This window comes from Protopterus annectens, chromosome 2.part0 (genome assembly GCF_019279795.1).
Source record: "Protopterus annectens isolate FY-2018-M chromosome 2.part0, PAN1.0, whole genome shotgun sequence".
NCBI classification, from domain to species: Eukaryota; Metazoa; Chordata; order Ceratodontiformes; family Protopteridae; genus Protopterus; species Protopterus annectens.
In genome coordinates, this window is record NC_056728.1 from 1,510,820,870 (window position 1) to 1,510,835,965 (window position 15,096).

A 15,096-nucleotide genomic window follows, 5' to 3' on the forward strand; every position below is an offset into this window, starting at 1 on the left:
GCTGTCCAGCAAGTCTGTCAGAACCATATGCATTGCTTTTCTTGATTGATATCTGTGTATGCAAATAGCCTCCATACTTTATTTTCTAAAACCCTCCTAACCCTTCACAGTCAAGCTACTGATACCCTTAATAAATCCTTTCTTTATCACCTGCAGTAGACAAAAGGGAAAAATAACAGGTGCAGGTTTTTACATAGAATGGGTCTTTGACACAACAAATTACCTGCCATAAACCAGCTTCCCATTCTTGGCATCCTCATGAAATTATGTTACTAGACAATAAATTATTTAAACAACAGAACCTTTATAGTCAAAATTCAAAAGGCAGCCACTACTGCAATACATTACAAGTATGACTTCTTGAATGCTAGAGCCTTAATCTCCAAATTTTTTCACAACATATTACTTTCTGTTCACACAGAATACTGACTTTCAATCACAAATGTAAAACAATTATTTTTATATTCAGATGGCCTGCTCTGCATTAGAAATAGTCCCTCAGTTTTCAGCATATATTTTCATGGGGAAATATTTAAAAAGACTTATACATTTATATCTCCTAATATTCCACTAGATACTCCAACAAAATATAATACAGCACTTGAGGGATGCAAAAAATAGTTGCACTCTTTTGTGAGAATGTATTGGGAGAAGATATAATCCAAGTGTATATGCCACACCTAAACTGCATTAACAATCTAGAGCTGCAACGTATAGAGTAAATAGGTTAAGGGGGAGTACAATTTCCATTTGACAGATGTATACTGACATTTATACCATCATCAGGAAACACATGCATGCCATTCTCACTGATGCTTTGCCTTAATCTACATGGATTTTATTGACTTACTTAGCATTTGCTAAACTTTACATGTAAACCAGTCTTAACCAATCCCTTTTTAAGGTATGTTTTGGGCAGCAAGGAAAATGTAGCTAAAGGCAACCAGTCTGGGCAATTAATATAGTGTACATATAAAGCACTGCTCTACAAAGTACAGCATATATACACAGCACAGAACTTAATAGGATACAGAGATGAGCTAATGGGCTTTTTATTCAATACACAGTAGTTCAAGAAAAGCACTAGTAAATCCCTAATGACAAAAAATCAACTGCAGAAAGGTGAAAGTCAAAAGGTCAACTACCAAAAATATATGCAGTGAACATAGATGAAGCATATAATGTTATATGTGACAGCATATAAAATGGGTCTATATTATAACATCGAAGTCTTAAAACTTTGAATGTTATAATATCGAACCCTATGCACTGAACGCTGAAAATAGCAAAGCTGCAGAATATCGAATACTTTCCTAGGGAAATTATTCAGTGGGCCGTTTCTGCAGCTTCGCTATTTCCTTGACTGTGGAGTGAAGGTTGCGGACCGGGTTAAGGTAAGTGTGCGAACAGATTAGGTTAAGGTGGGTATGTGATAGTTCAGGGCCTTAGGGTTAGGGACCAGGTAAGGTGAGTGTGCGATAGGGACCTTAGGGTTAGGGAGCAGGTAAGGTGAGTATGCGATAGGGACTTTAGGGTTAAAGAGCGGGTAAGATGAGTGTGCGATAGTTAGGGACCTTAGGGTTAGGGTTGGGTTAAGGTAAGTGGATAGCTAGTAGTGTATGTATGGTTTAGTGTAGGGTTTTGTGAAGTGTATGCATGTGGATTATTTATGTGTGCTTGTGTTGTGTGTATGTTTGTCGGAACAGCAAATTTTTTCCCTGGGAAAAAATTTGCTATTCTGAGTGTTTGATGTTATAGTCTTTCGATCAAAATGGTTCGATAGTATAACATTTTAAGTTTTAAGACTTCAGTGTTATAATATAGACCCATATAAAACATACTGAAACACTAGATGTTACCTAAATCAGTTTGTTATCTATAAAACTTGACCACACTGTCAAGTAAAAAAGGCCATTTTGATGTGAATTCCACACTATCTACAAACAATAGTCCCTGGAATAGAGAAAAAAGGCTCACTGATGATCATAGTTGCCTACCACAAGTAGTTAAATTACTATTGTGATGACCCACCACTGCCAACAAGTAGTAAAAGAGCCTCAAACTTCACCAATGGCAGCAATGGGGAACGTTCGCTGAGAGGATGACAAGTACACAGACAGTATTTCCAGATGCAGCTCTCTGCATCAAGTGCAATTTCCCTTAAGAGCACATAGAGACCACAGCCAGTCCAGGGCTGGTTTCTCCCTCTTCCTACAGATACCCCATAAGAACCCCCCACTAGCAGAGCTATAGACTCAAAATCTCAGCTGAGTGACCAGGTCAAGACCTCCAGCACCCTCTCTGTCGAACCAGTGCTTCATGTCCCTGCCCAAGTAGTTGACACACACACTTTTGAGGTTTCATTTACACTCTCAGTACTCTCAAAACTTAAATATTTCTATACAGATCAGCCACAATGGAAGGTTTAAATATATTTAATAATAAATAATAAAAGAACAAGACAGTACTAAATATATATTCACAGTGGTATCAAAGTTCAAAACCACAGGAAATATTTCAAACAACATTGCATGGCAGTCTCAAATAAATACAGAAAATATCTAAACTAAGCTTCACCATGTTCCTGACTGAATCTAAGAGAATTATACTATAATCTAAGAACTTACTAATAGAGCAAGGCAGATGTGGCAAATGGATTTTCTAATTGTTGTCAAGTCCAAGACAGAATGCAGAAAGCTCTGTCTTACTCAGAGATTTCTCAAAATAATATCTAAAATATTACTGCTGGAATAGCTTGCAGAATGACATCATTTCTGGTCATCTGACTGCTACTTCCTAGGCCACCCCCCCCCATTGCTGAAACTGGCAGTATTTAGCATCTACCTGTAAAAATATACAGACAAGGGCTTCTCCTGAGATATTTGGCAGATGCTGGAAGTCATAAAACAATTGCAATTCTTCATGCTTTCAAGACTAGTAATTAGTTCAACCTAAAGACATACATAAAGTTTCCTAGTAATGGCATTGTGTCTCTAGCTGCATTGAAAACTGAAAGATCCCATCTTTTATGGCCTAGCCATAAAGTAATTTAATTTCAGTTATTTTTCTGAAATTTTCTGGACTGAAGTTAACTTCCTGTATTCCAGTTTCCACTATTAAAATATATACATTGAAACAGTTACAATAGTGCATGCACATTTCTCTTCTCTTCCAGTAGGGCACACTGTGGACACATTTTAAGCAGAAGCACTTTGCAAAATACATTTTCAACACAAACATCTGTAAAGAGCATTTTGAGATACACATGACATACAGTAATAATACATTTGTACCACAGACATATTATATTAATGACATCGATATTCACTAATGACATATACTTATTTACAAAATGTCAGCTAGTTCTGCTGACAGTATCTACTTTCATCACAATTCTTCCCCCCTTCAAAGACTGAAGCTAGTTTTTCAAGTGACCCTTGAGAAACATTGCTTGACAGGGATGACCCTGTCAGGGAATACATTACCCCATAACTTGTCTTGAGATCCCAGCTGCCTTTGCATGGCTGACCCCAGTACAGTGCTGCACTGATATATCATGTGCCTACAACCCTAGCCTCTACCACAGTAACTTAGGATTTTTCTGTCTGACTCCCTATATTCCAGTTTCCACTGTTAAAATATATATATTTAAACAGTTACAACTGTGCATGCACATTTTAGTTCTCTTTCAGTAGTGCACACTGTGGATACATTTAAGCACAAGCACTTTACAAAATACATTTTCAACACAAACATCTGTACAGAGCAGTTTGATATACACATAACATACAGTTCTAATACCTTTGTAACACAAGGATCTTATATAAATCATATCAATATTCACAGATGACATATAATTATTTATAAAATTCCATCTAGCTGTACTGTCAGTATCTCCTTTCATGACAACTACTATGGTGAGAAACTATAATTCAGAGACAGCTATAACTGCAGTAAGAGAGATTTCACTGCTGTGTCAGTAGCAAGTCTCTGAATCACACTCTAGTAAAAAGTAGCATTGTCATACCTTACGAGACTACTGTTTTCCCTACCACCACTCTGGCAAAGGCACCCCTATCACACAGACACACAAAAAGTAAATAAATAAAGCAAATAGCAATGGCCATATGTGAGCATGTATGTAGCAAGCTGGAAGTGTTGGTTTACTCAACATAAGTGGCTTGCAGTTTAACATAACTTGTTTACGTCTCATGCCCCCAAGAAAAACACGTAATATTCAATCTCAGTTTGAAATGTTAAGGCAAAATTAAACAGTCTCTGAGATCAACACAGCTTGAAATCCATTGCAGTCTCTCCCTTTCTGTCATCCCCACACCATCCAGGTTACTTTTTTCAACCTTTCCTTGTACTTTGTCCTACTCATCAGCATTTTACTGCATCCTTTCATCATAATGAAACTGGCAAAGACTGAAGTGCAATAACTGTGGAGGAAATAACTGAATTAACTGAGGGATATGGGGGCTAGCAGCAACCATAATCCATTGCGTTTGTAGATGACCTGAGGTTCCTTTTAGAGTTTTTTTTTTTAACAACATATTCATCCAAAGAACAAAAATCATGACTAAGGAATAAATCCAGTTTTAGTGTTCAACTTTCTGCATCCTTTCAACAAATCCTAATTAGGCAACAGTGCGCTGTAAAAACTGTCCTGTCTAATAAATAGTTTAAGCCAGAGATCTAGGGGGCCTAGCTATGCCAGAAGCCAAAGAGATAGAGATGGTCTGAAATGTGCTTTAAAGCTTTTTCTTAAACCTTTTGATCCAGTAATGGTCTGGACAAAAAGCAAGAGTAAATAAAGATATTCAGTACTGTAGACTCCCTCTTGCTGAGACTGGACCTTAAGCTGGATAAACAAATGGCTGGTTAATCAGAAAATGCATACAAAATAGGATTTATAGGTTATAAATCAGCTAGAATAACAGGATATGTGTTACTATGCATTTTTCTAATGAATATGAAGTCTAAAACTCAAATATCTGTCATTATTTAGCCCAGAGGAGGAAGTGTCGTTCTTCTTTCTCTGCTGTAGTTTGCTAGGGCTATGGCAGAAATTTGCTGGCCAGTTAAAGAGGAGGCTGGTTAAAGAGAGGCCAGATAAGAGGGAGTCGTCTGTATTTTTTTTCTTTTAAAGGGAGTAATACATTTTGTCTAACAAAATAGTAGTTCACAATAAACTGCAAAGACAAAGTTTTACGATGATACACAAATCATACTTGGAAATAGTACATGCCTCCCTATTCTCCCACAAAGAAAAAAATAGTCTCCTTCTATGCACCCCTTCTGTATTACACTGGTGTTACAATGGAATGAAAATGAAGGCACAGATAGCTGTTGTTGTATATTGCAATTGGCTGCTGTCAGACATATATTCAGCATGATTCCTCACTCTTACTCAAAAATACAGCCACTTTCTATCACTTTGATATCAGACTGGCATAAAAATGAAAGACCAAACACAGCATAATAACATACTTCAATCTGTTGTGTTACTGTCAGGTATATATTAACAGCATGCCTCAATACCCCCAATATGCAAAAATACAGTGACCTGTATACACATATAAAGTTTGATTATGAGGAAAGTGAAAAAAATAAAGATTGCAGTAATATAGTCCAAAATGTTGCTCTTAAACAGTACACTGTCCAAATAAAGCTATAGTGGCCTTCTGTGCAAACCTTATAGGTCTGTATGGAAAGTTAGAAAAATGACCACACTATTACCAGCCACCCTACATAAGCTACATTAACCTTCTGTACACACCTTTGAACATGGACAGCTCAGGGAAAACACCTGAAAAAAATGTACTTGTATAGTCTGGGGTGTGTGGTGCCAATATGCTTTCAGGTTCCATGACACATTGTATGCTTTATATCTGAAAAGATAAAGACTTGTTAGCTCTACTTGCTTATTACTGCTATCAAGAAGAATTGTGTATATTCCTGACAATACTCTATCCACATATCTTTAAATGTACAAACAGACACACACACACACACACACACACACACACACACACACACACACACACACACACACTCTCTTTTATATAAACAATCTGTTCTCCTTTGCAATGTGAAGAGTGGTCATCAGCTTATTGCCAGCAGTAACCAGTCACTCTTACTGTTGTACTGTAGGCTGGAATGTCCCATTTCCTAAGTAAGTAAGTCAACATTATCTAAAGTATTATAAATTACATTACAATGACTGCACAATTGCTAGTTTAGATAAGAGCCAGTTGACACTGAAACATGCTGCCAAGTGGAATTTGCCATAAAGTGAAAATATGACAACAAACATACATTATATGGAGCAACATTGTGTTGAATTTTTATTTTTAACTTCATGAAAATAAAGTTTAACAGATAGGGAGAAGAGATATTTTTCTATCTGTAATTTCAATTATAATTCATAGGTTCATAGGTGTGTACTAAGCTAATGGCCCTGGAGCCTTTACAAGCCTAGCCCATAGGATTACCCTGGCATTGTGCCACCCAACCTTAGTTCCTAGCGCCTCTGTCAAGTAGAGCCACTGGAGTGATCCCTGGGGTGAATTTTCTATTTCCCATCCACTCATCAAGATTTCTCTTGAAGAGGGTCAGTGATGTGCTCTGCTTGACATGTATGGGAAGTTTATTCCATAGCATGGGCAGTCTCTGGGTTATTGACCTGTCCCTCCAGCATGTTCTTTTGATTGATTGTACGGTGCAGTGGTAGCATTGTCACCTCTGAATAAGAGGTTCTCCAGTTCAATTCTTGGCTGGGGTGCCTTCTATGAGGAGTCTGCATGTTCTCCCTGCATTCATGTGGGTTTCCTCCCACATTACAAAAACATATGTCTGGAGCATTTCTCCCTGAGCCTCTGCTGAAAATTACCTTTGTTCCAAGTCGGGCGTTCCTGGTTAACAAATGTTAAATAAACAAAAATTGTGATAATGAGGTTGAGGTCTCTGGAGCGTGTGGTGCTGAGGGATTGGGATTTCTTTAGATGTATTTCTAACAGACCTGGGTCAGACATGGCTTTGTAAGTCAAGCAGAGATCACCTCTAAGTAGGCGATATGAGACAGAGAATAGTTGGAGTTTTTTGAATCTGTCCATATAGGACAAGTTTTAAAGGCCTAGGATCCTCTTTGTGAGGTACTTTTGCGGCCTCTCCAGTTGTTGCAGGTGTCTAGTGAGGTATATGCCAAATGGGGCATTGTACTCGATGATTGGCCTAATGAGGGAAGAGTAGAGGGAGACAATGTCCTCTTTCTTCCTGGATGCAAAACCCTTAGTAATGAGATGTGTGACATAGAAGGACTTTCTGACCACAGTGGCAATGTGGTGGTCAAAAGAGAGGTTGCTGTCAACCTGTGTTCCTAGGACTCTTATAATGCCTTATGTGTTCAGTGGACTACCATCAATGTGGTAATTCATGGGAAATGGATTTTACCCAAGGGGGATGATGACACATTTTTTGGCATTGAGCTTAAGGCCATGGTTCTGACACCAGTCGTTGGTCTCATTTGGGCCTTTCTGTAGGATGTCAACATCACTTGGGGAGTTAATAATAGCTCCCAACTTGCAATCATCTGTGAACTTTTTCAGCCAGAGTCGCTTTGTGTTGGCCTGAACTTCAGAGAAGTGGATACCAAACAGGAGAGGACCCAGGACCGAACCCTGTGGGACTACACTCGTGACTGTCGACAGTCTGACTTGGAGTCAGCTACTTTCACACTATGGGTTTTATTTGTGAGCTAGTTTGCAACCCACCTAGTGATATAGGGGTTGATGCCTAGCTTAGTGAGTTTCTCTATGATTCCTGAGTGGGGAATGGTATCAAAGGTCTTGGCCAGATCAAGATCAGCTGTATGAACCACCTTGCCTTCATCCACAGCTCTGGTGACTGTCTCAAAGAATTCGACCAAGTTGAGAAGGCATGATCTACCCTTCACAAAACCAAACTTTGTAGGATCCAGAGTTTGGAGATTCCCTATATCCTTGTATATTAGGTTCATGATGATGTGTTCCATAGCTTTGCATGTTAGACTCATCAGGCTAATGGGGTGATAGTTCCCAGGGTCTGAAGTTGCTCCTCCCTTGTGGAGAAGGATGACTGTAGCAGTGCATCATTCAGTAGAGACAAAGCCTGAGTTGAGGCTGTGATTGAACAGGGCACACAGGTGAGGTGCCAGTTCACTCTGTGGTTCATGTAGAACACAGCCAGGGATATTGTCTGGTCCCATAGAAGCTGTATTCTTAGCATTGGACAGTGCTGGTTTAACCTGTGCAGCAGTAATACTTGGTGCCTGGCAATCTACTGGCATTGTGATTGGTCCTTTGGGGGGGAGACGGGTGAAGTTGGAACTGAATCTGTCAGCCACAATATTGGCAATATCTTTTGGTTCGGTATAGGAGATACCATTGTGCAGTAGGTCAGAGCAAATCTGGGTATTGCCTTGGAGATTCTTTACATAACTATAGAAGGCCTTGTGATTGTCTTTACTATCTGCTGCAATTCTGTTTTCATAGCTAGCATTAGAGGATTTGATGAGGGATCTCATCCTTTTGTTGAGGCTGACAAGGGAGTTTTTCCAGTCTTGGGACTTCACCTTATTCCACATCATTTTCCTCCATCTGTTGTAGAGTTTGTTTATGGCAGGGGACCACCAGATTGGCTTCCTTTTTTTTGAGGAGCATGTCTTGGCTCTATTGGGTATGGCAAGACCCATGCATTTGTGTACATGTTCATACAGTGCACTGGTATATGAGTCAGTGGTCATGCAACTATTCTCCATTTGCTTGGGTGCCATGAAATTAGCCATCTCTGTTTTTATAAGCCCAAAAGTAGCTTTTGAGAAGTTTTTACATGGTGGATACCATTGTGGAGGGGTGGGTGGGAGGGAGGGATGTGGATTTCCAGGGTGATTAGTTTGTGGTCAGATCTAACCAGGGAGGAGTTGACTATTGGTGTAGAGCAACGGTCGCTCATGTTAGTAATGACCAGGTCAAGGATGTTGCTACCTGTAGTGGGGGTAAGAATGAGCTGGTCCAGGGCATTGGAATTAATGAATTCCAGAAAGCTTTGGGCAAGTGTATTGGTACATCAGTAGTTTTCCCAGTTAATGGAGAGGTAGTTGAAGTCACCCAGTATAAGAGTGTTAGGTTGGACCCTAATATTCTCCAGGGTGCTTAGGAATGTGAATTGTGAGTCTTGTGACATGGATGGGGACTTATAGCAGGCTACAACCTGAATCGCTGTCTTACCCAATGTTAGCTGTGCCTGAAGTATCTCATATGAGTTATGTTGAGGTGTGTGCATCCTTTATGACTATGGAAACGCCACTGCCTTTGAAGCTTCAGTCTAACTTCTGTGGCTGAAAGGTGTGGAATGACTTATAACCTGGTAGGGCAGGGATGCTTTCTGCTGCCTTGAACCTGGTCTCTATTAGAGTACAAATGTTGATGTTCTCCATTTTAAGGAGTGCTTTGAGCGAGTGCATTTTGAGATTTAGACTTCTAGCATTTATGACCCTCAGATTGCATTTATTTGTAGCTGTTATGGTGGTAATTTGGTCTTTGGAACACCGCCTTAAAAAAGGCACTAAAGGGGTGGCAAAAGCCTTGAGTAGTATCCAGAGGCCTAGGGGTGACAGATTCAGGCCATCTTTGGCAAAGCATCGAGGTCTGTCAATCATGTCATCCTAGGCAAACAGATACTGGATCCCCTTAGAATGGCACTAGAAACTTAGCCAATTGTTGAAATCAATCATTTTATGATTGTACTGTGGTATCATTCTGGGTGATGGTAGGATTCTGCTCAGGGGAAGGGTCATACCCGCCTGGGCTACATAATCCAAGAGTTTCTCCATGTCTCTTTTCATGTAGTCCAGGGAGGTACATCTTAGGTCATTCACATCCACATGTACAATGACAGAGTCATATTTGTACCTGTTGTTGAGGGACATGACTGCATGCATTATGTGGTGGATCCTGGTGCCTGACAGGCAGCTGACTGTTACTTTCTCCTTATTCAACCTACTGAATGGGAGATCAGTGTGCCTCACTATCGAACCTATGACTAGTGTGATGGGTATGCTGTTTTGCATTAGGGGCTTTGGTTGAGTGGCACACTGTTTAGGAGAGTTATGTGTCTCGTGATTAGTGTTGTGTTGTGGTGGTGGAGTGCATTTCTGCCATGGAGGTCTCTGCTGTTTGGGTAGATTTTCATTGAGAGCCTCAGCGAATGTAGGTGTGTGGTTTGTGTTTGTATATGAAGACAGTGCTTGTGTGTGTTCTGGAGGGCTATGTGTTCCATGTGGTGTGGTGCAAGTGTTGATCTTCTCCTCTTGATCAGCTATTCCGGTCTTGGCTGGAGAGTGTGTGGCTTCCAATTTGGATATATAAGTGCATCTCTTACAAGTCTGAGTGTTGGGAGGTAAGAGGAGAGGGTTGTCAGTGTACATGAGGTAAGAGGAGAGGGTTGTCAGTGTACATGAGGCATTTGATACATTGCCTCAGGATACCCAAGTTCACCAGGTTAATAGAAGAAAACACAGGGAACTGACCTTAGACATGTCTGGAGGGGTGGGCATTAATGATAAGTACTGGAGCTGTTTCCTTGTAGAATGTTTAGTGCTGGTAGCACTTTTGTGTGCTACAATAATTGCTACAAGAAGTCTGGTTGAGTCCAAAAATAGAGGCAGATACTCCAGGACAATCGAAGCCAACCAAGAACTCAATGCAGAAAATAAAGCAAAATATCCTTTATTACTAGTAGACAGTAAGCGCTTTTGCGTTGCTCAGAATGCTTCTTCAGACTTCAATAAAAACATACTAACTTCAACTTTATATATATGCAACCATAGCCAATCATATTCATGTAATTCAAAACATCCAATAGGACATATAAACATAGTCACATGAAGCATTCATTAATAAAATCCTGCATCTCATAGCAAGGGAAATGAATATAAAGCACACATACTCCTTAGAAAACAAGTTAAATACACTTAATATTGAAAAGTGCAAATATATATATATATCCTCTAAAAATTCTTATACAATAATTCAAGATCAATCCATGTATTAATAATATAATTCATAATTATAAAATTTAAATTTTTTTTAAAAAACATGTCAAAAAGAAAGAAATGCATGAGAAAAAAGTAATGCATGAGAAAAAGGTAAATACATGAGAAAAAAGGGGGAAAGGGAAGGGGGGGAGGAAGGGGGGTTTGAGTGAGGAGAGGAAAAACAATACAAATGTATAAAAAGTTAAAATGCCTATTAATACTAGCGTCTATAAGGTCTTTCTGCTAAAAAAGGTTTCAACGACAACTTATCATTTAAGCCGTGCCCTCTATCTGCTCTAAGCCTAATAATCCATTTGTTCTCATCCTGCTCTGTTCTATTATTGATGTTGCCTAGTCTATTTGTTACCTCCTGACGTCCTATAACCATAAAGCTAAAAGTGTGTAAGGAACCATTCTGCAACACATGTTTTGCCAAAGCATTGGTCTCATTCTCTCTATTTATTGCATAAATGTGCTCCCTTATCCTATCCCTCAGAGTTCTATTGGTCTTACCAACATAGAAACTCTGGCATTTCTTACACACTGCTAGGTATATAACATTTCTAGACCTGCAGTCCGCATAGTCATTGAATTCATATCTGATGTCATTATCAGGGTGTACAACACGTTGGAGTTCATAATAAAGTTACACTGATTACAGCTCCTACACGCATAAGTGCCTTTCCTCTTTGAACTGATTTTGGTACTCCTACTCTTCTCATAGCACAAATGACGTTTGAGAGATTTAGTATTCTTATAGCTAATCGCAGGTCTATCACCCACTAATCCCTTAATCTTATCATCTAACAACAAAATGTTCCAGATTTTGTTTATTATATTGACAACTGAACTATTGGTGTTAGTATATGGAATCAGTAACCTCTTCCTTCTATCACTACATCTTGGTGTATGTCTATACATTTTGTTACTATCCTTCATAATAGATGGTATTGTACGCTCATTCCTCATGTGTTCTAAAGGTAGTAGATCCTTATCTAGGTAACCTCTCTCTATAAATTCATGGTGCATAGTATCTACTGCTTGTACCAAATCAGCATCCTCACTTAACATGAAAACGTGTCAGCTGATTCTTCACTATATTCTTATGAATATGTTGTGGATGCATGCTTGTCCTATGCAAAATGGCATTGCGTCTGCAAGGTTTCCTATATATATCAGATGTTAAAAAGCCTCCATCTAGCTTTAAAGTAACATCCAAAAAATCTATCCGAGTAGATGAAGTGCTACCACTAAAGCTCAAAAAAGTAGCGGTACCATTAATATATGTCATAAAGTCATTAAAGGTGTCTACATCACCTTCTCAAATAAAAAGGATATCATCCACAAAACGCCTATAATATGTTATACATTTTGAGAAAACCATATGTTCCAATATATAGGAGGTTTCCCAATATGCCATCACAAGGTTGGCATATGAGTTGGCGCAAGATGTTCCCATCGCCACACCTTGAGTTTGTAGAAAATAAACATCTTTAAAAAGAAAGACAATATTGTTAAGGACAATATCCAGAAGCATAGTAACTCTTATTATTTCAGAATTACTCATCCCTTTTCTCATCAAAAACAACCTCAAGTAGTCTAACCCTATTTCATTAGGTATACAAGGGAGGCCAAATATGGCTGGTTGTGTAACACCAATGCTACCATTCTGGGCTGATAGAGTCTCTAAAAGTTGTTGAGTATCTCTCAAAACTGAGCTAGTTGAATCAACCTTGGGTCTAAGTGTTTTCTCCAAAAAAATAGAGATAGTTTCGGTTATCCACCCACGTCCTGAAACTATAGGTCTAAGTGGGGGGTTGACCATGGTCTTATGTATCTTTGGCAGGCCTCTAATAACAGGTATAACAGGATCTTCAATTAAAAAATATCTGTATAGACTCTCATCTATTATTCCACAAATAAGCATATCATGTAAGTCAGCATGCACTGAATTAATTAATTTACTCAAAGCAGCCCTATCTAACTTTCTATATGTAGATACATCAGACAACATTACATTCATAGCATCATCGTAAAAGACACTATCTAATAGCACTATAGCCCCTCCTTTATCTGCTGGTCTTATTGTGATACTATCATTATGCTGTAACTCATATAAAGCTTCTCTCTCTCCTTTGGATAAATTATAAAAATCAGGTTTCTTATCCTTGTTCTCAAAATATGCCAATAAATCACTAGCACAAGCCCTCTCAAAAGTTTCTAATAAAGGATGCATGTTAGGTACAAAAACAGAAGGTTTTCTAAACACATTAGGTGAAACATTTTCATTAGTTTCATTGTTATACAACATTCCTAAAGCCACATTCCTAGTGAAATACTTAATATCCAATATATAGTCACTAACATCTACATTCTGCGATGGAATAAAGGACAAACCTTTATTCAAAAGCTTACTTTCAAATTCAGTTAGTACATATTTAGAAAGATTTACCACTAAGTCCATGTTATGGGTTTCAGGGTCTTTCTCTGAAACTCGAGAGGTCCTCCTGAATTCTTTCTCTTTCTTGTCGACTGATGTGGACTCCATGACTGTCTCTGCTCCAAATGAAAAGGGAGCGGAAAAACAAGATTAGATTCACCACTGGAGCGTGCATCCGCTTCTGTCCCCATCACCATGTTTGGTTTTCCTTCGTACCACCGGTTCGTTAGTTAAAGTAGCTGGACATGTACTTAGAGCGTTATCTAAATGCTCAGTAGAGGTTGATGCAGTTAACGCTGTTCCTGGGTTAGCAAAAGGCTCTACATTAGAAGTAGTAACCCTAGAGACGTCAGTAGCTGACTTATCGGCTCTCGCAGTAACCATACATGTTCCTAGAGCATTATCTAAACGCTCAGTAGAGGTTGAAGCAGTTAACACTGTTTCTGGATAAGCACAAGGTTCTACGTTGAATGTAGCAACCCTAGAGACGTCAGTAGCCGATTTATCGGCTCTCGCAGGATGCACTAGCGCTGTACAGGAAGTGAGGGAGACTCCTGAATCAGTATTCACTTGTACAGGTATATCAGGATGGCGATGTGTCTCATTATTAAAGTTCCTGAAGGGCTGTCTTGGCCAAGAAAAGACGTTCCCTTTGGAAAAATCGGAACAGTCTCTTTCCATTTTCTTTTTCTTGGCTAACAAAAGCCTGTGATCCAATGATTGTAAGGTAGCAGTCATCTCCGAATAAAAATCATGTTTCTGTGAGTCGGAAAGGACTCTAGCAAGTTTATTCTCTATGAGTTGTATTTCTTTTTCTAATTCCATCTCTATTGTGGAGTACTGTTCAATTAAAAGTCTCATATAGCCAAAGCTAGTCTCTAAGTTGAGCTGCTGCCATTTTGAGAGTAAACTGGGATAAGTGGAACCAAAAGTGGGCATTTTCAATACCCTTAGCCCTCTAGGCACAATTTTAAATTGGATACAGGCTTCCATGTGCTTTTTCTGCCACTGTGTATTTTTAATTCTACTCACAATGTCCTCCAACTTTTTCATAAGTTGCATAGTGTCTACATGCAGACCTGCATCAGTTTGTCTCATGGCTGCTCTAGCCAATTCAGCATATGATAATTTCAACAAAGGATTATTACTTACAGAGATACGTTTAGTAAAATCAGGCATTACAAGCTCTGCACTCTCCTCAGGTGCAATCATGGTTTCTTCTGTCATGTGCCCGAAGGTGTAGAAAAAACACAAACACTGATAAACCCAACACCAACAGGGTAAGGTGCCTCCTCAAACGAAATAATTACAGAGTCCAAAAATAGAGGCAGACACTCCAGGACAATCGAAGCCAACCAAGAACTCAATGCAGAAAATAAAGCAAAATATCCTTTATTACAAGTAGACAGTGTTGCTCAGAACGCTTCTTCAGACTTCAATAAAAACATACTAACTTCAACTTTATATATATGCAACCATAGCCAATCATATTCATGTAATTCAAAACATCCAATAGGACATATAAACATAGTCACATGAAGCATTCATTAATAAAATCCTGCATCTCATAGCAAGGGAA